This window comes from Mesoplodon bidens (genome assembly GCF_964165515.1).
Source record: "Mesoplodon bidens genome assembly, chromosome: 11".
In the NCBI taxonomy this organism is placed as follows: domain Eukaryota; kingdom Metazoa; phylum Chordata; class Mammalia; order Artiodactyla; family Ziphiidae; genus Mesoplodon; species Mesoplodon bidens.
In genome coordinates, this window is record NC_138167.1 from 63,679,483 (window position 1) to 63,707,038 (window position 27,556).

General features: G+C 44.4%; 1 protein-coding gene across 3 annotated transcripts in view; it reads left to right on the top strand.

Annotated features, from left to right (window-relative positions):
* PACSIN2 (protein kinase C and casein kinase substrate in neurons 2) overlaps positions 1 to 27,556 on the top strand; it is a 141,145-nt gene that overhangs the window by 38,881 nt on the left and 74,708 nt on the right. Inside the window, exon 1 of one of the 3 annotated variants that reach the window (XM_081250324.1) lies at positions 8,285 to 8,373. The exons of the other annotated variants lie outside the window; for them this stretch is intronic. The gene's annotated coding sequence lies outside the window, so the exon portion shown is untranslated. Of the gene's footprint in view, positions 1 to 8,284; positions 8,374 to 27,556 lie in introns of those variants that run through there. 3 annotated transcript variants of the gene reach the window in all.

Genomic DNA, 27,556 nt, shown 5'->3' on the forward strand with positions numbered 1-27,556 from the left:
GCCTACTCTCTGAATTTCCTGGGGGTTAACCTTATGCTGCTGCCGCCTGAGTATGTGCCTCCTATGTTTCAGCCCTACGCTTGGAGAGGCCCCTTTGACCCTTCCCTGACTTTAGGTGTGATCAGCATCCTCTGGAGCGTCCAGTTCTGTCATCAGGAGGTGATCTACATGGCTACCACTGAAAAACACACTATGCGCACCTTATCTCACTCAGTCTTCCCAAGCCCTGAGGTGGTTATCGAGGCTGTCTTCATGTTACAGGCCGAGGCACAGGAAGCTTACAGACTTGCCAAGATCCTGCACCTGCTCACCTCTGCCCCTCTCTTGTCGTCTGGCCCCACTCAGTACTGCTTTTCTCACGCAGAAGTCTGTGGAGGGCCCTGTAGGGGACCTGCCTCCAATGGCCTGTGTCCTCACATGGCAGGATCATGACTCGGGCCAGAGTACGACTGGGAACATTGTGTTAAAAGACTGTTTACTATAGTAGACTTCCATTTTATTTATTTATTTTTTGTGCTACACGGGCTTCTCACTGTTGTGGCCTCTCCCGTTGCGGAGCACAGGCTCCGGCCGTGCAGGCTCAGCGGCCATGGCTCACAGGCCCAGCCGCTCCACAGCATGTGGGATCTTCCCGGACCAGGGCACGAACCCGTGTCCCCTGCATCGGCAGGCAGAATCTCAACCACTGTGCCACCAGGGAAGCCCGGTTTTCTCTTTTCTTAACGTCCTTAGTGGACAAAATAAAGTTGGCAGCCTTATGTTGGGTGATTCTGCCTGTTGACCAAAAAAACATGCACAACCTAAAAGTTGAGAGTTATGTTTTATTTGGTGGACATTCTGAGAACTTCAAGCCTGGGACACAGCTTCTCAGATAACGCTGAGAAACTGTTCCAAAGAGGCATGGTTGGGAGCCAGGATATATAGGAGCTTTTGCAACAAAAGACCAGGTAGTCCGAACATCAAAGGGTTACTGTTAATAAAAGAAAACCAGGTATCTCAAGTTAAGGAATTTAGCACTTTTCTATGTATGGGAAGATGCAAGAGTCTGGGCTCACTGAAATCATTCCTTTGATCTGCACCTCAGCTCCCTGGGGCCAGCATCCTGTGCTTTCTCGTCCTGAGTCTCCTCAGGGTGCACCATCGGGGTTGGCTGAGGCAGTTGTCTCCTAGATGGTGGGCATCTTGTTTCTATCCTGAGTTCCTTCAGGGCTTGCTGTTGGGCCGCTGTAATGTGGTGGCTTGATGGCTGTAACATCCTTTGTTTACTGATACGGCAGGCAATATTTTAGTTCACATGCCCTTAATGAAGGGCGCTTGGTCAGTGAAGTTGGAGCTTTCATATGGTGCCCTGCCCTCTCCCCTGGGGAAGAGGAAGCCATAGCCAGAGGTACAGAGTGACACAACCCCTTCTTACCTGACTCAGCTCAGGGTCCCCTCTCCTGGGGAATCTTCCCACATCTCTTCCCAGCCTCCCACCCCCCCAACCCCCTTCACTCCTGCTTAGGTCTATTATGTAGCACTTGTCACACTGTGTGGTCCGCTGGGGGCTTGTCTGTCTACCCTACTAAACTCTAAGCTGCTTAAGGAAAAGTGTGGTGAATTATTTAGCTTGTGACTTCCAGAGTCTAGCAGAGAGAGCGTACATATAAATAAATGAGGGGGGAAATCACACCAATAAGCCTCTAATAAAACATTAACACAGCATATCTCTAACTCTATTCCTGAAAATACCCCAAAACTCACCACAAACTCTGCTCACCACTCTTTTTTGAATTCAGACCTTCTTCTTTGGGTGTGTTGCCCAAAGAAGGCTCGAGCTGTTCCTGGGACTGGGGGGCAGTGACAGGAGCTGTATGACATCCTAACTACTGAGATGTTGTGTTAGAAGTCCAGGTGTTGCTTCTCATGCTGGCATTTTATAAAATGCATAAGGAAAGAAATTAATGTATTTTTTTCTATCACATTGGTGCTTTGAAGTTTTTCTTAATTGGGCTTTCTGCTTTAACTAGTCTGGCTTCATATTTTCTTTCTCTCTCTCTCTTTTTTTTTTTAAGCTTTGAGCAAGTGTCAGAGAAGCAAAGAAGCTTATATAAAAGGTCTTAACCTTTTTTTTTTTTTTCTTTTAACTTTGCCAAAGATAGAACTGGTACTTAGCTTGTCCTGGCACCTTCTTTGATAGAGAGTGATAGAAATTTGGCTTTGTTTATTCCTTTTTATGTACATTATGTGAGAAGAGTATTAAAGGTAAGATGGCTCTGTTTATGTCTTGGTTCATGAAAAATATGAAAGGCTAACCAGTAGGATTCGAACACAGCCACTATCCTCTCCCCAACCAAAAAACAAAAACAACAAAAAGATCAGAATGTTTTTACATAACCTATTTATGAACATGGTAGGTTTCTAGAATTTAAGATTTACTTATCAATTAAAAAAAAGGAAAAGCTAATACCTATAATTATCGTTATTAGATTTTACTTATTTACTGACTGTCCACCATTGAAACCTGTCTGCCATTTCTAAGTTGCTGACTGGCATTATCAAATTTTACTGCAGTGATGATGGAGAGAACTGAGCTAACCTGGTTAGAAAGTGGACGATTCGGCTCATCAGGATCGTTTGTGTGGGTTAGAGGATCAATTATTCTAAGAATTGAGACCTAATAAAATATACTTAGTGCTAACATTACACAGAACTTATTTTATTTGGCCTTTGAACCAGAGGACCTTGAAGTTCAGTTCCTGGTGAATGTCCATCACTGTTGTACCGCTGATGAGGATGCTGGGAGCAGGAGAAAGTTCTGTTTTTCAAGTTCTGCAGGGAGCTCCTTTCCTCCTCTTCTTCTTTCTTCCTCTCTCCTGTCCTGTCTTCTCCCCTTCCTGCCCCTCCATTTTCTCTTTACTGAGATATTAATTAACATACAACTGAATGCCCTCATTTAGAGGCTTTGACAAATAGATACGCCTGTGTAGCCACTGCCCTAATCAAGACATAGAACATTTCCATCATTTCAAAAATGAAATGATGTGCCTTGTGCCTCTGTGCAGTCAGCCCCCCTGTCCCCAGCCCCAGGCATACATTGATCTGTCACCCTAGGAGAGTTTTGCCTGGTTTAGAATTTCATGTAAATATGAGACACACGATGTGTATCTTTTGCATCTGGCTTCTTTTGCTCACCATGATGTTTCTGTGTTTCCCTCATTGTTACTTCTGTCAGTGGCTCATTCCTTTTAAGCGCCAAGTAGTTTTCCACTGCGTGTCGATGATGCTGCACACAGCTGTTTTTTGATGTCCTGTATGGAGAAGTGTGGCAGAGAAATCAGGGCTCTGAAGGAGTATACACATAGTCTATTTGTAATACCCCCTTCCCCCAACTTTCCTTAGCACTTGAGGAAGGCCGAGAGGAAGAGCAAATAAACCGAGAATTTGGGGGTGTCACCTTTTCATCAGAGCCTTGAGTCTTGTTAGTCCTTAAGTGATTTGGCTTCTCAGAACAACACTATTCTGGTGACCCTTAGCTTGTGGCAGCCGATATGATCTTGGTGTTTGTCTTTCTGGAGATGGGGGGATGGGCATTCCAAATGGTTTAAGGTCTTGTGACTAGAGAGGCTCTTCTAGGGCTTTTGCATGACTTGTGCCATCCCTGCTGGCGCTAGGCCTCTTGGCTCTGCATTTAGGGCTTGCTAAGTTCTGAGACATGTGAACCGTGTAGCACATGTAGCATGGGGCCGCCAGGCACCCCCGCCTCCCACCCCAGCCTCTGCCTCTGAGTCGTCTGGCTCTTGTCCTGCTCTGTCCTGGCTCAGCTGTTAGCTTTAGCCCAGTTGGGAGGAATAAAGCACAGAACTGCAGTTTGCACTGTTTTATTAACAACCCAATTACTGTGTGCCCATAACCTCTTTAAGACTCACCTTGTGAGACTTCCCTGGCGGTCCAGGGGTTGGGACTCCGCACTTCCATTGCAGGGGGCAGGGGTTCGGTCCCTGGTTGGGGAACTAAGATCCCTGTGGTGTGGCCAAAAAACAAACAAAAAAACAAAAAAACACGGAAAGAATCACCTTGTAAGAGGCAGTGGTTGCTTAGGGCTGGGGGAAGGCATGGTGGGGTAGGGAGAGGGGCGATAGCTAAAGAGTACAGGGTTTCTTTTTTTTTTTTTTTTTTTTTTTTTTTTTTTTTTTCTTTTTGCGGTATGCGGGCCTCTCACTGTTGTGGCCTCTCCCGTTGCGGAGCACAGGCTCCGGATGCGCAGGCCCATCGGCCATGGCTCACGGGCCCAGCCGCTCCGCGGCATATGGGATCCTCCCAGACCGGGGCACGAACCCGTATCCCCTGCATCGGCAGGCGGACTCTCAACCACTGCGCCACCAGGGAGGCCCCAGGGTTTCTTTTTGAGATGATGAAAATGTCCTAAAATTGGGGTGATGGTTGCCATATCTGTGAATATACTAAAAACCATTGAATTGTACACTTTAAATGGCTGAATTGTATGGTATGTGAATTATACCTCAATAAAGCTATTTTTTTAAAGGGTGGTATTAAAGCAAGGACAGACCAATAGAGGAATGGGGGAAAATTGACATCATAGAAATTTTACTCTTTCCCCATATGACATGACCTGTTGCTAAATATCCTAGTTTGCTTCACAGCTCTAGTTCCGTGGGGGGCATAAGAGTGTGGTAGAAAGAGGATGGGCTTTGAAGTATCAGGTGAACCTGAGTTTGGATCCCCATTCTGCCATTATTAGCTGGGTGACCTTGGGCAGGTCACTTAACTTCTCTGTGCTGGTTTCCCTTCTGTAAAAGGGGACTAGTAGTACCTATCTTATGGGATCTTTTAAAAGAGCTCGGTAGAGGCAGCCATTTTCACCACGTGATAGTCATATAACAAAGGTATCAGATAGAAGAGGCAGTGTGGTCAGACGCTGTCCTGATGTCTGAGAGTTCTGCTAGGTTAATGGCTGTTCACTCGAATCCCCCTGCTGATGTGCATTGGTAACAATGGCTGAGGTAATGGATGACCCTGGCAGTCTTTAGCTAATTTGCTGGACTCTGCTTCTGAATTTTTTTTCTGCCTTAATCCACATGGTTGGAGTAGGTTGGTGGCAAGCTCTTGGAGAACCCACTTGTGTCCTCTGCTTTGTGAAGCCTTCCCGCCCTGGGTCCCTGCTCCCTTCACACTGTCCCCTCAACCCTTGGGGCACGTTGGTTCTAGCATTTACCAGCTCGCACCATTTTAATTTATTTACACTTCTGCCGTGCCCATAAACTGTGAGCAATGCAGGGAAGGGACCTTGGCTTTCCAATCACGGGGCCCCGAGGCCCTAAGCACTGTGCCTGGCACTAATGTTTGTTGAATGAATGCCCAATGGTTTCAAGCCTGGTGACAAACCAGTTTGGAACTGGAAATACCAGTTTAGGCACCACGTGCTAGAAGTTAGCAGGTGGGTTTCTCTGGAGCAGTGTTTCTGTCCCAGCACCACCTCCAGGAGCTGCACCCCCGCCCCAGGATGGGAGAGCTGCCAGAGGGCCAGGAGAGCTTGCCTCCTGCCAGGCATCCTCTGGTGAGATGTGGCTGAAGTTCTGAGGAGGGAGAAGGAGCCCTGGCCACGCTGGAAAGCCAGTCTCGTTACTTCATGGTCCTACTGCTATCTGCCTTCTTAATTCAGTTCATATACAATTTTTATTAAGCAGCAGCTGTATCCAAGACCCAGTTCTGATTCTTCAGGGAAGCCAAGATGGAGGGGCAGTGTGGTGTAGTGGTTAACAGCTGGGCTTTGGAGGCTGACTGTCTGGGGTTCATTCCTGGCCCTTGCCATGAACCAGCTCCAGGACACAGGGCAAGTAATATAACTTCTCTGTGCCTCAGTTATCTCACCTAGAAAATGGAGGAGGTAACAGTACTTACCCTCATAGGGTTATTTTCATGATTGACCATAAATAAAGTAAGTACTATATAAATGTTTATTGAGCAGCCATTGTTTGTTGGATTTAAAAAAAAAAAAAAGAGCATGAGGCTCTTAAACCTTGCTATGATTGTCCCTCCCATAACCAAGAGCGCTAAGTGGGGCTCTGGGGCAAAGAAGAGTTTTCTGTCATGCTAGCTGATAGCAAGGAGAGGTAGACAATCAGCTTGCTTTGCTAGAACAACTCAGGTGTGTATTCCTTCTTAGTGGGAGAAAACACCCCCAGACAAAGGCTTTGGTGACCATATTTTTATGCTGCTTAAACTTAGTTAAAGCATGTACTCTGAAAGATAACTGCCATGCCATTGGTTTTAGAAAGCCTGTCTTGGTACTCAACAAGCCTTTTGACTTGTTGCTCAACTTTTTCCAGCCTTAGTGTCCACCACTGGACAAAATGACCTTTAGGACCATTAGACCTTCAGTTCCTGATCCTGTCTGTCCCACAGCAAACCCTGAGATGAAGTGGCCAGCCTCCCTGCAGACCAGAGGATGCTACTGTGGCGTGTACACCTCTGTAAGGGTGTAACTGACTTAACTAAGCTGGCGGCAGAGTACGGTGAAGTCTGCGTTGGGTTGACTTCGTGGGGAGGGTGAGGGGAAAGTGGTGTCATAATTTTCGGAGTAGTGTGAATGATTATCACATGTCAAATAATTGAGGCTTTTGTTGATATGGTCTTTGCTTTATTGGTGTTTTTCCATTAAGGAATTTCTAAACCGAGATTTTTTTTTTAAAAGAACCAATTTTATTTATTTATTTATTTTTGATTTCATTGGGTCTTCGTTGCTGCGTGCAGACTTTCTCTAGTTGCGGTGAGCAGGGGCTTATCTTCGTTGCGGTGCGTGGGCTTCTCATTGCGGTGGCTTCTCGTTGCGGAGCACGAGCTCTAGGCACGCAGGCTTCAGTAGTTGGGGCATGTGGGCTCAGTAGTTGTGGCTCGCAGGCTCTAGAGCACAGGCTCAGTAGTTGTGGCACACGGGCTTAGTTGCTCTGCGGCATGTGGGATCTTCTCTGACCAGGGATGGAACCTCTGTCCCCTGCAATGGAAGCATGGAGTCTTAACCACTGGGCCACCAGGAAAGCCCTTTAAAACACTTTTATTCAGGTATAAATATATATACATAAAAGTGCGCATATTATACGTGCGTATACCAATGAATTTTCACAAATACACCATACCCATAACAGCTCAAAAAACAGAACACTGCTCAGAAGCATTCCTGGTGACCCCATCCTGCTCTGTCCCTCTCTGCTCTGCCCTGTCCTGGCCTCGCTTGGCACAGAGTTGTGCCTCCTCTTTATCTAATGGGAATTATACAGTATGTTCTTGTGGGCACGTACATTTGAAAATGAGGAGTTAGGGAGATTTCCCTGGTGGCTCAGTGGTTAAGACTCCGTGCTCCCAATGCAGGGGCCCCAGGTTCGATCCCTGGCCAGGGAACTGGATCTCACATGCATGCTGCAGCTAAGAGTTCGCATGCCACAACTAAGGAGCCCGCGAGCCACAACTAAAAGGAGCCCACCTGCTCCAACCAAGACCTGGCACAAATAAATAAATATTTTAAAAAAAGGAAACCCCTCAACACTTAAAAAATAAATAAGTAAAATGAGGAGATAGGATCTCTTCCTCCTTACCTAAAGTTATATTATTCTTTTTTTCCTTCACTTTCAGTTCTTTGTAAAACTCTAGGAAGTAAGGTGTTTTTGTGTTGATTTTTACTTCTAGGGAATCACACTTGCATATTTGAGTGCCCTAGTTCCTAGGAGGCAGTCACACTGCTGAGACCAGGGTCCCCTGCCTGTGTCCAGCATGAACCTGCGTCAGGCTTCCCCTGCATCTCTCACTGTCAAGCTGCTTTGCCTTGTGTGTGGAGTCACAGAGAGAAGCTGAGTTTTACACGTAGGGGCAATGGAAGATTATCCCATGCAAGTAAACCCCTGTCACATTAACTCCTGGCTCCTCAGAAACAGAGCATGTCTTTTTTTCCTCCTAAATGGGAGGATCCCAAATACAAGAAGAGACTCTAAGACCATCACATACAGTGTAAGTTATTTTATATATAAGTTGATTTTGGGGGGTGATATGACTTTTGTTCTCAGTCCTTTTGCCTCTGATTTTCCATGGAATACTGAGATTTCTGTTTGGCTACTTACTGAAAAGAAAGCTCTTCTGTGATGGTCCCAGCAGGCTTGCAGCGGCGGTCTGAGAACCTGGTGCCTGTAGGGTGAATGCAGCAGTGTAGGGGAATGGCCTTATCTCGGCTGCAAGGAGTCGGCAGCCAACAGGAAATGATGAAATGTGCTGGGAGAATTCAGCTGGGAGCCGAGGTCAGACATACCAGCAGGGACGGAAGGAGGCAGGTACGGAAGCTGATCTGCAAAGTTAAGCAGTTGAAGCCGCCTTTGACAGGAAAACGTGAGTGTGCTGTTTAGAACATGCATTTCCTTTAAGGGAGACCTTCTGAAAGTAAAATTTTCATTGATTTTTTTTTCCCTCCAGAGTGATTGATTTAACAGAACCCTTTTAAGCACACCTAGTTTTATAGCTTCTTGATGGAAATGTTCACCCAGTTCAATATCAACTGAACAGTGTGGAGTGTTTTATCCAAAATGCTTTGAGAAAATGTTAGAGTACATGTTTGATTTTCTTGGTGAATACATCTTGATCTAAACAAATGACTATGCTTTATAATTTCTACTCTGGTTTTGGAACATATGTGCATGCTTCATTTCAAAATAGAGGGAATAAACTAAAAACTTAGGCATGTTTTAGACTAGTTTGCATACCTCTGGCTGTATTTTTTTCTTACTGTGTAGCTAAATGAATTACTTGAGTTAACAGTTAATAGAGGGTTGGTTTCTTTTCCCCCTACTGTCAGGCATTCCATTTATTACATGCTTCAACTTCCTTTCTTAACAGCCACAGCTAATCTACAAACTCACAACTGGGACTTGTGATAGGAAATGAACAAATTAGCTTTTCCAGTTAACTGTAATTGCTGTTTCATGACCGTCTCTTCCAGAATCCCAGAATTAGCATGCGGCTTGCTCCAAGGCCCCCCCTCCGTCTTCCTCCTCAGTCAGTTCTTGTTTTTCTTCTCTGGACCCTGTGCTCTCATCCCCATCTGACTGCTATCACTGGACACTTTATTTTTATTGGATAGCAAAATGTAAAACTTTTATTGTTTCAATAGCTGAGCAGCTTTACATACATATTTGTTTCTTATCTTGAAGTCATGCTCTGGAATTGAAAATTTTTGGCTCCCTCTCCCTTTCCTTTGTCTATGCAGTACTGTAATTCTAATTAGAAGATTTTTTAAAAAAATCCCGATATGTGAGTGATTCATCACTATTTATTGGGTTACCTATCGCTGTGAACATTAGAAAGGCAGTGTCCTCTTTCTGTTCTCCAGAAAGCGCCATGCTGGTACAGTCTGTGCCACATACACAAGCATATTTTCTTGTTAGGTCATTATCTAGTGTGATGTATGTATTTCTAACACTTTTAAGGTTGCATATTTCCTATTTTCTAGACCTTAATCAGGTTTCCTATTTTCAGACGTTAATCAGGTTTCACCCTTGCTCTTATAATTTAGAACAGGGGTCCCCAACCCTGGGGCCGTGGACCGGTACCGGCACCGGTCTGTGGCCTGTTAGGAACCGGGCTGCACAGCAGGAGGTGAGTGGCGAGAGGGAAGCTTCATCTGCTGCTCCCCATCACTCAAGTTACTCCCTGAACCTTCCCCCCCTCCCCTGCCTGTGGAAAAAGTATCTTCCCCAAAACTGGTCCCTGGTGCCAAAAAGGTTGGGGACCACTGATTTAGAATATCTCAACTTCCTTCTTTCTTCATATCTAAGATATCTTACCTAATTCTAGGTGAACTATAATGCTGCATTTATGAAAATAATAAACAGGTATCCTAGCTTTAAACTGAAGCATGTCTTATAGGTCTGAGATTTATGCCAGTAGTAAAATTAAGCCCACCCCACTTTTATACATTGTTAGTATTCTGTTTTGCTCAGCCATATAATTCTGTTATTTAGGAGGTGGCATAATTAAAAAGGTGGGACCATGATCTTCAGAGTTGTAATGGCTCTTGGAGTCGTTATAGTCAGGCCCATTCATTAAAAAATTTTTTTTTTAATTTTTATTTAATTATTTATTTGGCCGCGCGTGCAGCATGTGGGAATCTTAGTTCCCTGACCAGGGTTCGAACCTACGCCCCCTGCAGTGGAAGCCTGGAGTCCTTTTTTTTTTTTTTAAACATCTTTATTGGAGTATAATTCTTTACAATACTGTGTTAGTTTCTGCTGTATAACAAAGTGAATCAGCTATATATATACATATATCCCCATATCTCCTCCCTCTTGCGTCTCGCTCCCACCCTCCCTATCCCACCCCTCTACGTGGTCACAAAGCACCAAGCTGGTCTCCCTGTGCTATGCTACTGCTTCCCGCTAGCTATCTGTTTTTTTTGTTTGGTTTTTTTTTTGCGGTACGCGGGCCTCTCACTGTTGTGGCCTCTCCCGTTGCGGAGCACAGGCTCCGGACGCGCAGGCTCAATGGCCATGGCTCACGGGCCCAGCCGCTCCGTGGCATGTGGGATCTTCCCAGACTGGGGCACGAACCCGTGTCCCCTGCATCGGCAGGCGGACTCTCAACCACTGCGCCACCAGGGAAGCCCTAGCTATCTATTTTACATTTGGTAGTATATATATGTCCATGCCACTCTCTCACTTCATCCCAGCTTACCCTTCCCCGTCCGCGTGTCCTCAAGTCCATTCTCTACGTCTGCGTCTTTATTCCTGTTCTGCCCCTAGGTTCTTCAGAACCATTTTTTTAAGCGTGGAGTCTTAACCACTGGACTGCCAGGGAAGTACCCCTTCATTTTTTTTTTTAAACAGAGGAATTAAGACTGAGAGGTGAAATGCCTTGCTGACTTGTCCAAGGTCACTTGGCTTGTTGGTGGCTGAGTGAGTCTGGAACCCAGTTCCCCTGACTTCTGGGCCATTGGCTTTTCCTTTATCTGCTTTCTCCACATATTATCTCAAGATTAATAGGACTTGGCCAAGACTGGCTTTTTTCTTCTTATGAGTCCATTTTCATTTGTTTCATTTTCAAATACTCGGCTTTTATTGAAGAATTTCCCTAAGTGAGCACCATTTGGCATAGGTGTGCAATGAATTACCTCAAGCACAAATCACCTGTCAAGCACAGTGAGCATTGACATTTCTCCCTTTGTGAGAGATTTTTCTTAAAAACAAAGAGTTGTCTAATTTATAAAGGTTTTCTTGTTTCTCCCCTAAACTAGGTCTTACTCAATTGTTACAGTTATAAGAAAACCTCATTATATGATTATCTGCTAGATGAGAAATCCATACTTAATAAAATCATAACTAATAAAAAAATAGATGAAAGTACTTGATTCTTCTTTGAAAAGAGGATTCTTCAGATTGTGAAAGGAAAACCCTGAACTCTGTGGGAGCATTTTGGCCCCTAGGAAGGAATACTGACAACTCTATCTTGCTAACTCTCAGTCTGGACTGACAGGGTTTTGGAATAGGATAGGCTTTAAAATAATACATTATAATGTAAATAAAAGAGGTAGTGATTTAATTTATAAAAATGAAATTTATCTACAACCTTCCAGAAACATTTAAAAATAGTCTCTCCTAAAAATTGAATTTGAATCCTCTGAAATTCAAGTATGGGAATTAGATGCAAATAGAGGCATGCTGAGAACAGTGAGTGACTGTTCTTAGACCTTGATGTGGCTCCCACTCTGTCCAGAGTCACCTTAAAATGCCTTGGAGAGGTTCATAGAATAGCACTTATTTGTATTTTCTGAAGTACTTAGGGTATATGTTGTGGAGAATTCTGAAACAAATATACTACAGGAAAATAGGCATTTTTATAAATATTTTAATTGTGCTTGAAATTGTGGTCAATAACTTTATACCTATTTTCATTTATAAAACCTGGGAATGAAGTAGGATACATGAGCAATGGTTTTTTGTTTTGTTTTGTTTTGTTTTTAACACTGACTCTGCATGTGCATTCTTGCCTTCTTTGCCTGGAGATGAGCAATGCTTTTATGCACTAGGTTGGGACTGTGTCTTCCCTCCTGGTATTCTGGTACCACTTTTTGTCATTGTCCTTGAAGAAGCTGCTTTCATTTGGTGAGCCAGATGACTACATCGGGGGTTAAAGAAAGGGTGAGGAGCCTGCTTCAGGGACTGGCTTAGTTCACTTCTCCCATAATTTAGTTACCTTTGTTCCCCAATTAGCATTTTATATGTCCTGCTATATTTTCAGTACATATTAACTATAGAATATTTTAACTGGCTTCCTTTTCTTAATACATATTGGGTTGGCCTTAATAAATATATAATTATATATATGTATATATAAACATAATTAATATATAATAGTCCTAGTCAGTAATAAGTAATATTTGACATTCCTCCTTGCCCCTAGCTTCTGTCCACATTAGTATAAATTCTGATTGTGCCTGTGAAATTTAAATATGTGAAGGGGGATGTGGTGCTGGCTTTGCTGCAGGCTGAGGAGGACTTTAAAGGCAGCCCCTGAGGCTGCTCTTGGCCCAGAAGTCTCTGAGAGTGTGTGAGGTTGGGGTTGTCTGGGCCTTCTTCATTTCCGTCTCTGTTCAAGGCATCTCTCCAGGCCAGCTTCTAGCGGTGGCCTTAGAACCTCCGCCAAGGCTTTGAAGAAACTTCTCCTAGTAGCCCAAGTAGATCCCAGGCTCCAGAGGCAGGTAAAGAGGGCTGTGTGTGTGCTGGGGGTCAGGGTGGGGGTGAATAGTAACAATGGAAAACATGGGCCATTAATTTGAATGAGTGAGTGAACGAATGAAAGAGTTGCAATGGTCTCCTTCCCACAGAGATTGAAGGCACTTATAGTTGTGTTTCACTGGGCTGGTCTAAATGCATTTGCATCTCACAGTTCTGCCTTGATGTCAAGTGGCAGACCAGGTGTCTATTTAACATCTCCAGTAGCCCTGGGAATCTGGCCTAAATTTTTTTTCTAATTAGACTGTCATACGTGAATCATAAGACGTGAATCTCTATGTGGACTCACAAAGCACAATGTTCTGTTTTTTGGATAACTTAAAGAATCTAACACAAAGTTTTCTGAATTTGAAATTTGTGATGATGACCATCACAATAGTATGGGATTTAAAATTTCTTTATGTTAATGGGACGCCTGTGCTACGAATTTCATACTCAGTCTTGTTTCTCATTGGAATTTGTTCTGCAGTGGAGTCCTTGAGGGAGATCGGGGAGAATGATTTTGCTGGAGACTGCTACTTGACAAGATGTTATTGATGGAATAACAGGGCTAAAATGTTGAACTTACCAATTTGAATTTTCTTTGATTCTCAAGTTCCTAACATGTATTGGTAGTGCTCGTTTAGCAAAATAAATGAAGCACAGGGCAATATGGAGACAATGAAGTGATCTCTTTATGGTTCTTTTCTGGTATGAGCTGACACATAAAGAAAAAATAGCACAGGGCACAGTGAGCTTATGACCAAGTATCTGTTGACTTGGAAAACAGAAACATTTTGTTAACTTACCACCTCTGAGGGTGTTCAGCTCAGGTTCACTTATTCGTGAGATCCAACCCTTATTGTGCAGGAAGAATGTTACACAACAAGACCACGAGGCCATGCGGAGAAGTGTCAGGACCATTTTTTGAGGAGAAATCGTTGCATATTTAATGTTGACTTTTAAGGCATTAATTTATCTTAAGCGCATCCAGTAGACTTCTGAGATTGAAGAGTTTGAATTTCGGATGGGTAGAGGTTGTCATAATGATGAAAAGTCATAGTGTGAGACTTATGTAAACTGTGCTTGTTCCATCACCTGACTGCTTTCATTAACAGCTGTGCAGGCACCTGAGTGAGCTCTGTGCTTATTTCTGACCATGCATTAGGTCACTACCTGGAGGGACAGTCCACCTAAATGCTGGCTGGCTGGATCACTTGCTTCGTTCACTTGTGCGGGCACACATGCATTCAGCTTACCCGCTTGGTGGAGTTTCTTGTGCACTCAGTTTGTGTCAGGCATGTTGCTAGTAGGCCCTGGGATCCATGATGGTTAAGACTGAGTTCTTGCCCCTGAGAAGCCCACAGTCCAGACGGATAAAGAGACTTCTAAACTCCAGGGTGATAAGTCTTCTTACAGTGCTACAGGGACCTTATCTGCTGTGAAGAATGGGGGAGGTCGGGGAAAACTTCACAGATTGGTGGTGTGTTTTGGAGAGAGGTTTGTCAGGCAGACAGGAGAAGCAGGGGGAAATATATATGCGAAGGCAAGGAGGTCAGAAGGAATATGCTGTGTTTGGGAGTTTGATATGGCTGAACAGTAGTATATATGTAGCTGGGCTTCAGGTACATCAGATTTATCTGGCCCAGGCCAGTATTTGTCATCCTAACCCAGTTCTTTCTTCTGAATTTTCTGTTTCTCTTTGGGGCATCACCACCTACCTACCTTGCCTCCAAAACTAGGAACTTTTAATCCTTATTCCCCCTCCGCCCTTCATTCACAGGTTACTTCGTCCTGCCTGTTCTTCTCTTGAATATGACTCCTCTTTCCTGGTCTCCTAACCCTTTCTCTTTCTCCAGCCTCTAACCTCTAGAGCTGCACTGTCCAATATGGTAGCTGGTAACCATGTGTGGCTGTTTGTATTAAAATGAATTAAAAGTAAATACAAAAAAATCAATTCCCCGGTTGTCCTAGGGGCATTTCAAGCAAGCACGCAGTAGCTAGTGGCTGCTGTATCAGACAGCCCAGGTCTGCAGGCTTGATGGTCTGTTCTCTGCTCTCTGAGGGAACTTTCTTTCACGGGCCTTTGGATCATGTCCCTCCCCATAACTTTCCAAATTCCCAGTGTGACTTTCAAGACCCCCAGCCTGGTGGCACCTATCTTGCCTTGTATTCAGCTACTCCCTTTTTTGCTCTCCCACTGTCATATTCTCATATTCTTGATTCTTTCATACCTTTTAACCTTAGTACATCCTGTTCTGTCTTTCTCCAGAGCACCTGCCATTTGCCGTCCGTGCATTCTCCTGCACGCTTCAGACCTAGCTCCAGGCTCTCTTCGCTGGCTTTCTTCAGGTTAATCTCCCTCTCGTTGTACTCCAGCACTTGTAATCACCCCGTCGTAGGCGCCTGTGAGAGAGCACAGATGGTGCTTATCGTGTGGTGCCATCGTCATTTGTCTATCGCTCTCTGGCAGGCATAGTGGCTAAGCTTTGGAGACAGATAGGCTTAATTTCAAAACTAACCATTTACTTGCCATGTGCCTTTGGGCAAGATATTTAACCTCTGACTCTTGGTTTCTTCTTCTGTACAATGAAGATTATAATGGTCTTTCCCTCATGTTAAATGAAACCAAATGTGTAGAGCCCCCAGCACTGTACTTAACTAGACAGCTCTCAAGTCATAGCTGAGAGCTGTCATTCTAGACAGATATCTTTAGTGTCCTTCAGCCTTGCTAAAACCGTATCATCTACAAATAATGTTTTGATTCTCCTTTTCTAATTCTTATACTTTTTACTTATTTTTCTTATTGCTTTGGCTAGTCCTCCAGTACAGTTTGAATAGAAGTGATACTGAATAGATGCAGCCCTTTCTTGTTCCTGTGCCTTCTCTTTGCTACAGTTCTTCTGTGTGTGTGTGTTTGTTTACGTGTGTGTGCACGCGCACGTGTGCCTTTTTGTTTTGATTGAGTTCCATCGTGCTCCTGCTCCCCCACACCCCCATCATTGCATTTGTTTTTCTCTCTTAGCTTGGAAATTAAATTCTGTCTAGTCCTTTAGTGGTTATCCTAGATACCCATTGTTAACAAAAACATTTAACAAAATCTAAAGTGATGACTTTATGTTTCTCTTGACTAATGGAAGGATTTAAAGCATTTTAACTCCACATCCCCTCCCAACTTGTCCAGTATTTCTTTTCTGAATTTTTTGATTCTATAAATTAGAAACTGTGTTTCATAGTGTCAATGCTGTTTAGATTTATCCGTGTATTTACTAGTATATTTACTTACCATTCTCTCTTGTGCTTCAAGCTTTCCAGCTGAGATAATTTCTTTTTGGCTGAAGTATATCCTTTAAAATTTCCTTTTCTGCAAGGGTTTTTTGGGTGGTATATATTTTGGCTTTCTGAAAATGTCTAGTTCTTAGTTCTTAAAAACTAGTTCTGCTGGTTTTGGAATTCTTGGTTGGCAGTTTTTGTTGCTTAGCATGTTGAATATATCAATTCTCTCTGGCTGCTTTTATGATCTTTTCTGTACCTTTGAGGTTCTACAGTTTTAATTTAATTTGTCTCTTTCTTTTCAAGGTCTTGCTTGAGTTCATTGGGCTTCCTTGATCTATGATTTAATGTCTTTCAGCGTTCTGAAAAATTATCTTTAAATATTGCTTCTTGCCCGCTCTTAATGTTATCTCCTTCTGGAACTTCATGAGTTGTAAGTTAGACTTCACTATTTCTTCGAAGTCTATTAATCTTTCTTTTATATTTTCTCTCTTTGTCACCTCAGAGAGAAAGCTGACTTATCTACTTATATTCTAGGGTTTCTTCTTTAAATTTACCTTTTTGGTATCTTTAGATTCTTTTATTATATTTTATAACATAATAAAGTGATGCAATTATACTTTATTCAGTTTTTTAAATTTTTCAGTGGGAGCGTCATTAAGATTCCTGGTCTGCCTTGCTGCTGAAAACACAAGTCTGTTCTGTTACACTGTGTGTTTGTGCCCGAGCCTAGCACATTCCTTGACTCATTCCTTGCAGACATGTTTATTGTGCACTTGTTATGCATCAGTGGTAGGGATGTAGGAGTGAACAAGACAGAGTCCTTGTTCTTCAGGAGCTTACGTTCTTGTGACTGGAGTCAGTACATAAGTACACAATTTGACATGTGGGGCTGAGTGTTATTAACGAAATAATGCAGAGTTAGGGGCTGACATGTCAGAGGAATGGGGAGGGGTTAGGGAAGGCTTTCTTAAGAAGAAGGTGATGTGTGAGCAGATATCTGATGATGTGAGGCAGCAAAGCCTACAGATCCTGGAGGAAGGGTGTTCCTGGTAGAGGGGAAACAGGTAGGCCCAAGCCTGGCACATTTGGAGACCCAGAGGAAGGTCACTGTGGCTGGCACTGGAAGGAGCCGAGACTGGAGCTGGAAGCTGAGGCCAGATCACATGGGACCTTGCAGCGGGGGAGTGTAGATAAGTGGGACAGGCAGCTGTTGACACGTTTTCCGTTTGGTGGCTTGAACCAAAGAAGCTGAGGCAGAGGTGGTGTGAGGTGGCCATGTTCTGCCTCTGTTCCAGGGTGGAGCTTTCTGTGCCCTCGTGGGTGTGGGCATTGTTTTCAGTCTGTCTCCAGGCTCTCAGAGCAGCTCCTGATTCTCCCCTTGGTTGGAGCACCTCATACTCACTCTCAGTGGGCTGCAGGCAGCCAGCCTCTCCCTCCATCTTCCAGACTGCTCTTCCGCCTGCCCCCTCCTCCCTACCACCTGTCAGCCTAATCAGGTGGGACCTTGTCTTATCTTTCCTGCTAGACTGTGGTTCCTGGAGTGCAGGACCACCTCTTATTATTGACTTATTTCACTCCCTTCCCCAGCTCTTAGCAAGGTTTCTGGCACTCAGAAAGTAAATGTTTTTAGAATCTTGGGGCAAATATACATAATATGATCAAAACATCCTTTTTTTTTTTTTTTGTGGTACGCAGGCCTCCCACTGTTGTGGCCTCTCCCGTTGTGGAGCACAGGCTCCGGACGTGCAGGCTCAGCAGCCATGGCTCACGGGCCCAGCCGCTCCACGGCATGTGGGATCTTCCTGGACCAGGGCACAAACCCATGTCCCCTGCATTGGCAGGCAGACTCTCAACCACTGCACCACCAGGGAAGCCCAACATCCTTGTTTTGACAATACCATTTTACTGAGCTTATCAGAATAAATCACATATTTTATTGAAAATGTTAAAAAATTGGGGGCACAGTCTATTTCTTGAGCCAGCTAAACTGACAAATGTTTTATTAAGGATGGACTCTCTTTGCCTGTGTTTGTGTGTGCACATGCTTGCGCATGTTTGGTATTACAATGGAGGTTAAGGTAGTAACCAAGACATTTTCTCCAGAGCATCTCAGATAATACTTATTATATACAGGCACAGGTTATTTTATTGCAATTCACATATATTGATTTTTCTACAAACTGAAGTTTTGTGGCAACCCTGCATTGAGCAAGTCTATCAGCACGTTTTCCCAACAGCATTTGCTCACTTCATGTCTCTGTGTCGCATTTCGGTTAATTATTGCAAAATTTCACACGTTTTCATTGTTATTATACTTGTTATGGTGATGTGTGATCACTGATCTTTGATGTTACTATTGCAAAATGATTATGACTCGCTGAAAGCTCAGATAATGGTTCATAATTTTTAGCAATAAAGGATTTTAAAATTAAGGTATGTACATTGTTTTTTAGAAATAATGCTATTGTATATTTAATACGCTACAGTATAGGGTAAACATAACTTCTACGTGCACTGGGAAACCAAAAAATTGTGTGACTTGCTTTATTGCAGTATTTGTTTTATTGCAGTAGTCTGGAACCAAACTCGCAAGATCTCTGGGGTATGCCTATATAGTAATTAGGCATTTTATCATAAACAGAAATTCCATTAATTTTCCTCCTTTGTAAACTGGTAACTGGAAGTGTTTATTAGGCAGGTAACATCATTAAAAAAATATGTATATAGGGCTTCCCTGGTGGTGCAGTGGTTAAGAATCCGCCTGCCAATGCAGGGCACACGGGTTCGATCCCTGGTCCAGGAAGATCCCACATGCCACGGAGCAACTAAGCCCGTGCACCACAACTACTGAGCCTGCGCTCTAGAGCCCGCGAGCCACAACCATGGAGCCCAGGTGTCACAACTACTGTAGCCTGCATGCCTAGAATCCATGCTCCGCAACAAGAGAAGTCACTGCAATGAGAAGCCCGCGCACCGCAAAAGTAGCCCCTGCTCATTGCAACTAGAGAAAGCCTGCGCGCAGCAATGAAGACCCAAGGCAGCCAAAAAAATAACTTAATTAATTAATTTTAAAAGTATATATATATATGGCTTAACGCTGCAGATTTTTGTTTTGTGTTCCTGGAGTTTTCAGTGGCACAAGTGAGGGATGAGCGTGTATGTCCTGCTTGCTCAGGTGACATCTGCCCTTGAGGTGGGGCATGGCCAGCGAGACCCAGGGACCAGGAGGAGTTGTACTAGGGACAGGCGGGTAGAGAGGGACATTTGCTGAGTGCCTCGTGTATACAGGCACTCACATATAACGTGTCATTTAAATTTCCCATTACTTCCCCCTGAAGTAGGTCAGCTATCCTCATTTTACAGGTGAGAAGAATGAGGCTTAGAAGTTAAAACTTGCACCTATCATAGCTACCACTGCTAGTTCAAGCCCTGCTCTCTCTTTCCCCATTTAAGGGAAACTTTATTTAGCTCAGTAGCTTTAGATTGTTGCTTGATAAGTGGGTTCCCTGTTCCTTTTTCCAAATTACTGCATAGTCCTTCACGTTATGGGAACTTTTTAAAAAACAAAATCACAGTCAAGTTAGAACTCAGTTGTCAGTTTGTCACTCGAGGTCCACACTGGCACTGTGTCCTTCCTTCCCTGGAACAGAATGCTTTGGCTCCAGCTTGTATGTTTGAATGAAATGGAATAGTGTCTTGAGAAAGTGGCCCCATGCGTAATTACCTACAAAATACTTAAAAACCAAACCATTTTGTGGTTTGTATGACTTATTTTTTTTTAAACTGCAAAGGCACATATTTACAGCACTGCTTGAGAAGTATTTGAGTAGTTTGTTTCCTGACAGAGCTCTGACGGGTGTGAAGTCTAGTCAGTGGTTTCCTAGCCTTCCCGTGGTGGGCTTTTTTCAGGATGTGCTGCTTTTTTTTTTTTTTTTTTTTTTGGTTTATTTGGCTGCGTCGCATCTTAGTTGCAGCACGTGGGCTCTTAGTTGCAGTGCACAGGCTTCTCTCTAGCTGTGGTGTGCAGGCTCCAGAGCGCGTGGCTCAGTAGTTGCGGCACGACGGCTTAGTTACCCCGTGGCATGTGGGATCTTAGTTACCCGACCAGGGATCGAACCTACGTCCCCTGCATTGGAAGGCGGATTCTTAACCACTGGACCACCACGGAAGTCCCCCAGGATGTGCTGCTTTTTATTGCTGTTAGGTGGACAGAGCAGAAGTCACTCTTCTTGTAGCATAATGAGCCACTGAGGCTGGCGACCAGATGGTGTGACCATCGGCACCCTACCCTTTGTAAATTATCTCTCCTCTTTCCTTAAAAGCCACTTCCCAGGGCTTGCCCTCAGGATCTGTGTGACCCTCTACTGCACTGGTTTATCCCACCTTCTCTTTGCCATGCAGGTTCCTCTACTGGAATGCCCTTCCCTACTTCTCCAGCTAATGAATTCCCACTGAACTGTCAGCCCCATGTACCCTTTCAGGACCCTCCTGTTCCCATAGTGTGCTCTTTCCTAGGCCTTGGTGCTGTGTTGGAGGAGGTTGTTCAAATGTCCGTCAAGCCTGTGGGAATGCCTCAGTGATGGCGCCTGGCTTGTTTGAGTGAAGCTGGCCCATAGTCACCATCACTCTGGAGGCCCCCCACAGTGGCACTGGGCCAGGCCCCAGACAGATTCCACTTGATCTGCACTACCTCTAAGGCAGATTGGATTCCATTTTACAAATGAGCAGTGTCCATCACAGACCTCCTGAGTTTTTTGCCTGAGGTGATTAGACCATCAGGGGATCACCCCAGCATGTCTTGTGAAGCATCATAGATGCAGATTTCAGAAGCTAGATATCAGTTCTAGCTGTATGCATCCAGGTGTGCCGTGTCCTTTGGTCTTGTTCTCTCTTGCTGAGTCTAGTTTTCAGGGCAGGTAAGTTTCACCCCTTCAGCCGGGGTACAGCCCCCCTAGAGTGCTCATTGCTCAGTCAGACTTTGAGGGAGGGAAGAGCCTTGGAAAGTGCTGGTGCTCTGCACAGGAAAAGAGGCCGAGGAACTGCCCACAGAGGCCCTTTGTGTGACAGGAAGTCCTGCTTCTAGAAGGGGCCGCCTCAAAGTGGAGGGGTTGAAAGAAGCTGAAGTGGTTGACCTGGGGCCACTCTGACTCATGCGTGTTGTTAATAATGTCCTTTGTCGAATCTTGGAAACCTGCTTTAACAGAGCTTGGAGGGCGGCCCCATAACTGCCTGCTCTCAGTGGTCAGTGTTTCTCTTCCCCTCTTTCCCTATCACATCTGCCCTTGTTGAATACCCTCATTTTCTTGCCTGAACAAAGGACAACCTCCTGACCCATTCTATATTTTTTCCTTCTACTTTTGCCAGAAGAATCTTTCTGTCTTGTCTGACTTTTCTTTTTTAGTGTTGTTTTTTTAAAATTTTATTTATTTATTTATGGCTGTGTTGGGTCCTCGTTTCTGTGTGAGAGCCCTCCCTAGTCACAGCGAGCGGGGGCCACTCCCCATCGTGGTACGGGGGCCTCTCCCATTGCGGAGCACAGGCTCCAGACGCGCAGGCTCAGCAGTTGTGGCTCACGGGCCCAGCTGCTCCGCGGCACGGGGGATCCTCCCAGACCAGGGCTTGAACCCGTGTCCCCTGCATTGGCAGGCAGACTCCCAACCACTGCGCCACCAGGGAAGCCCCTTTTAGTGTTTAAGTGTGTCTCTTGAGTTGGAAAACTTGCAGCTCAAGGAAGAAGTAACCCACTGGGCAAGAGCTTCTCACTGAGAGAAGGAATCTTTGGGAAGTGTTTAAAGCTTAATAACTGTCTCTGGCGGTGCTCCTCAAAGATTGGCACAGGGGAGGTGGAGCCGCACAGAGAATTTCAGGGAAAAAAAGATGAAATGAGGGTGCCCGAATCGACAGCCCAGTTCCCTGCAACTTTCATGCACATCTCTTGTATCTGTGACATCTGTCTCTTGTTAGATGCTGTGTTAGGATGTAAGGACATCCTGAAGTGAATGAGGGGGAGGTAGTGGTGGTGATGAGCCATGTGTCCCCATGTGCTTGCTTCTCGACCCTGACCGCCAGCTGGACATGAGAGAGGAGCAGCGAATTTCCAGGACGGTGTGTGTGTGTATGCGTGATGCCACTTGTGTGAAGGCATTCTAAGATTATGTTAGAATAACACTGCTTCAGCCTTGGCAGGCAGTTTTGCATGCTGTGATGTAACTGGGGCTCTTTGCTGGGTTGACATGGTAGCCAATCAATGAGTACTTGTTCTTTGGAGCTGTAAAATGAGTCTTTGTTGAATGTGACTGGCTGGGCGATCATCATAGAATGCTTACATTTTGGGGACGGAAGAAGCCACATCTGTTGAATGTGTTTAATTGTGGCTGGCAGATACTTCCTTGAGATTCTGATGACTACAGGTCATAACCCTTTTCCATTTGGAATGATAGAAAATCAGAGCTGCAAAGACCCTTATCATTTAGCCCACCCCCACAGTGTGGAGAAGTCAGGAGAGTGAGTGGGACAGATCTGTGAATGACTCCAGCCCCTTCCCCATTCATGTGAAGAAACCTGGGGTGAGTTACTTGGTGGCTCGGCCTTTGTTCGACTACACGTGAAATGGGGCCTATTACAAACTTGCTGTGAGCGTGAGGGGCCTTGTGGAGAATGGCCTGGAGCGTGGTGGGCACACAGCACATTACTGCTGTCACCAAGTCAGAAGCCAGGAGGGACCAGTGACGTGTGCTCAGTCTGGCAGCGGTGTCCCCTGCACTGACAAGTCCTGGGGCTTTGTTATCTTCCTCTGTTCTTCAATTCTAGACTGAGGCAAACTTTGGGCACTCACCCTGGATTATATTAGCTATATTACATTGTACTCACATTCAATTTAAACATTTTTTTACATTGTAAAGCTAATTGAAAGGAGTTTCATAGTTTTGCTTTTGAAACTGTTTGGCAGCGAGAAATTAATCCCTCCTCCTCTCATTCACTCCTGTGTTTGTTCAGCAGGAACAGCATGTGTGAAGGCGCAGAAGCTAGAGGAGCGTGGTGTCTGTGTGGAGCTGACTGCAGGTTGTTAACTGGCGGAGGGAGTACAAGGTGACAGAGGACGTGGTGTGAATGCTGAGCCTGGAGGGGGCGATGCTTAGAGCTGGGAGGCCCTGCTGGCCACAGTAAGAAGTCTTGGAGGGGTTTCAAGTAGAAGCATAACTTGACCTTCCAAAAGACACACCACCAACCACCATGGTAGCATCATGGAGATAGACAGGAAGGGGGACCAGACTGTTGACTGGGGGGTCAGTTAGGCCATTGGCAAACTAGGCAAAAAATGGTGGTGGCCTTATTAAAGGTAGCCATTGTTGTGGGAACTGGCAAAGTAAGAAGATTCAGGAGATACTGAAGAACTCGTGTTGTCAAGTCTTGGAAACTGATTAAATGTAGTGGGGTTGGTAGGGGTTGGGTGTGAGAAGAAAAGGAGTTTCTGGCTTGAGCAGCTGGGTGAATGGTGGGACCATTTCCTGATGGAGGAAACCCAAGAATGGGAGTGGGCTCAGGGAAGGTAGGAAATGGTTTGCAGGGACTGTGTGATGGCTGAGTGGAGGCATCCAGTAGGCAGTCAGATGTGTGGGTCTGGAGTTTGGGGCCAGAGATGCGTATCCAGGGTTATGAGGTTAAAGGTAGTTTGATGTGTGGGAACAGAGGATCTTGCTTAGGTAGAGTGTGCAGCTAGAGAGCAGGGCCTGGGACAGAATCCTGAGGACAGAGGAGGAGAAAAATCAGGAGATGCAGTGTTGTGGACGCCAGGGGTGTGATTGTAGGAGGAGAGAGTGCAGGAGGGGCAGTGAGAAGACCTGAAAGAGCTGGGTGGTTTAACACTAGGGTGGCACCTGACACCAGGAAGGTCTTGGGCTTTCTAGTCTGATCAATTTTATTAGAAAGATGGGAGAGGGGGACTTCCCTGGTGGTCCAGTGGTTAAGAATCCACCTTCCAATGCAGGGGATGCGAGTTCGATCCCTGGTGGGGGAGCTAAGATCCCACATGCTGTGGGGCAACTAAGCCCGCACGGTGCAACTACTGAGCCCGCATGCTCTGGAGCCCCTGCGCCACAACTAGAGAGAAGCCCGTGCGCCGCAACGAAAGATCCCGCGTGCCGCAACGAAGATCCTGCGTGCCGTAGTTAAGACCCGATGCAGCCAAATACATAAATTAATCAATTTTAAAATAAAAGAAAGAAAGATGGGAGAGGAAGCAGTAGGCTGAGAAATGAACGGGTGGGGTGAGAACTGGAGAACTTGAGAGTGGATAGCTCTTGTAAGAAACTTGGCTATGAAGGGAAGAGGGGTGAGCGACCGCTAGAGAGGGTGTGGGAGTCAAGGCTGAAAGACGGAGAAAGGGACTGATGGCTGGAGGGGCTCCTGTGGCAGTGGGAAGAGGCAGATGAGGGGTCAGCCTTAGACGGGAGTGTGTATGGAGAGGCTGGCCTGTGGGTGGCAAGAAACAGAGGAGCTTCTGACTGCCCACTTGCCCATGTTCTGTGAAGGGCAGGGAGGTACCAGAGAGAAAGTCTGCAAGAGCTGTTGCGGAGGGCTTGGGAGAGCTGCTGGGAGACCGAAGGCAGACTGCTTGTAACTGCGCAGGAGGCTGAGGGCCACGTGATAGGTAGAGGGCAGAGTTTTCACCAGGCAGGTGTGAAGGAAGAATTCGACTCAAGGAGTTGACATTGTTAGTTCCAGTGGTGCCCTGAGTGTTGAAGAGGGTTGAAGACAGGTGGCAGCAGCCAGTCCAGGACAAAGGAGAGAGAGGAGGTGTGGTGACAACTCAGTATTACTTCTCTTGAGCTTCTGGTGAATTTTTTCCCTTAATGTGAATATTACTCCAAAGGAAGAAACAGGATATTTATAGTTACAGAAGGAGGTTCTATGATTACAGATAGGAATCAATTGAAAGTAGACACTGGAGAGATCTAAGAAAGTGTCCAGGTGTCTGAATGATGAACCTGTACAGTACGTGTCCACACACTATGAAGTGGTTCGGCACATCGGCATCTACAAAACAAGTAAAACTGTTAAACAAGCCCCTCGGGACCTGACCCTGCTTCTCCCACTGCCCAGCACAGACCACGACCTGCCAGCCTCTCCTTGAACTTCACAGTTACCATTTACTGAGGATTCCTTCCTAGTGTTTCAGAGCTTGGATTTTAGTGAGTTTCTCTTTGTGTAAAGTCATGACCCATCCCCTTGAAACATTAATCCAGCTTTGTTACATGAAGGAAGAATAGTATTTCCCTTTTCCTAATTCAAATATATGCATCTTAAAGTGTACACACTGAAGTCATTTTACAGAAATAAGGGGCACTCAACTCCGTCCCCAGAGTCTCCTCGAGACCTTGTCACCCCCCGACTTGGTTATTTGTTGGTTCAGACATTCAGTCACTTAGCAAATATTTGAGCGTCTACCTCATGCTAAGCACTGGGGTTACAAAGATGAAAATACATAATCCTTGCCTTTAACACTTGTGTGTAATGAAGGTCTATGTGCTATTTTATTCTGTTTTTTTGCTTATGCCAAATTTCAAATATAAAGTGGTTCCCCTACTTGCCTTTTATAATGGCTGCGTAGTGTCCACTCTGTCAATTCACCAATGATTTCTCAGTTTGTGAGCATTTGACTTGTCTCCAGTCTTTGCTGTTATAAATATTACTGGGATGAACATTTTGTTCAAGCTATTTTTTCTTTGAATTTATTTGCTTGGGGCTTATTCCCCAGAGTGGGACAGCAGGGTCAGAGGTTGGTAACTGTTATCTGCCTTGTTCTGTGTTTCCAGATTTTTCCATGAAGTCTATTGGCAATGTTCGAGTTCATTCCTATTTTTCCTGTAGCCCCACTGGCATTGTCATTTTAATTTTTCTCATCTTTACAAGTTATTTCCATTTTTAAAGGAAGCTGTGCTTTTTTCCCCACACAGTTAATTTGTTGTGTTAGATTTGGCTAGGTTAAGCTGCAGTAACAAGCCAACCCCAAATCTCAGAGGCTTACATAACAAAATGTCTCTTTTGCTTGCTCTGCATGTCCCTTGTGGGGCATTGGGGTGCAAGTCCACACAGTCACTCTGGGGCCAGGCTGACTCAGGAGACCTTGCTCTCTTGTAGCTGCAGTGTGATCCTCCTCAGTGGATGACAGGCAGGCAGGAGAAGGCTGGGGACTTTGCACAGGCTTTTCACTAGTTATGTGGCCTGGCTTAACAGAGAGAACTTCTGTGAGCGTTCCTGTCTGTGCCCCAGCTGTCTTCTCTCCTGTATATTCATCTTTGACAACTTCTTTATGCAGTGGAAATGGATCTTCAGTTTCATATCAGTCTTTAGTATATTTTAGGTAGAAAGATTATCAGTTGTGTCAAATCCATTTTTCTTTGCTTTCTGCATTACACTTTATTGTGCAGATGTTTAAATAATATAAGTTTGGGGCACATCCATCTTTTTCTCTGATACCTTTTGTTTCTTTAATATTACAAATTTATCATTTTCTAAAAGCCAGAGAATAAGCTATTTTCTTTGAGTTGCTTAAAGTAGATTTTTATTTGGCTCCATATGACACTTCAAACTCATCCAAGTATATAACATCAAGTGGTTTTAATCTAAATTAACGTTGGTCCTTGGTCATACCTTTTTGTTCTGTAACAGTAAAAAACAAAAAACAAAACAAAACAAAAATAACAAGCAGAACAGTACAACACCCCTTCCTGATAAAAACATTCAGTGAAACAGGAATAGATGGGAACTTCCTCAGCCTGATAAAAGGCATGAATGAAAACTCAGAGGGTTAAAAAAAACAAACAGAAAAAGACTCACAGGGTTGCAAAGTAAAACACTGAAATGACAATGATGTCTACTCTCACCACTTCTATTCACTGCACTGGAGGCTTGCGAAGGCAGTTAGGCCAGAAAAAGAAATAAAAGGCATACAGATTGGGAAAGAAAAAGTAAAACCTTCTCTGTTCACAGATGACATGATCTTATGTGTAGGACATCCTAAGGAATCCACTTAAAACCTATTAGAACTAATATACAGGTTTAGCAAGATTGTAAGATATAAGATCAATGTACAAAAATAATAGTATTTCTATGAACTGACAATGAATAATCCAAAAATGAAATTAAGAAAACAGTTTCATTTATAATAACATCAAAAAGAATAAAATATTTAAGAATAAATTTAACAAAAGAAGTACATAACTTCTGTACTGAAAACTATAAAACATTTTTGAAAGAAATTAAAGGTGACCTAAATAAATAGAAAGATATCCCACATCCATGGATTGAAAACATTGTTAAGATGGCACTACTCCCCAAATTGATCTACAGATTCAGTGCAACCCCTATCAAAATCTCAGCTGCCTTTTTTTTTTTTTTTGGTGGAAATCGACAGGCTGATTCTAAAGTTCACATGGAAATTAAAATGCAAAGTACCCAAAATAGTCAAAACAATTTTGAAATAGTAGAACAAAATTGGAGTACTCACACTTCCCAATTTCAAAAAGTCCTAC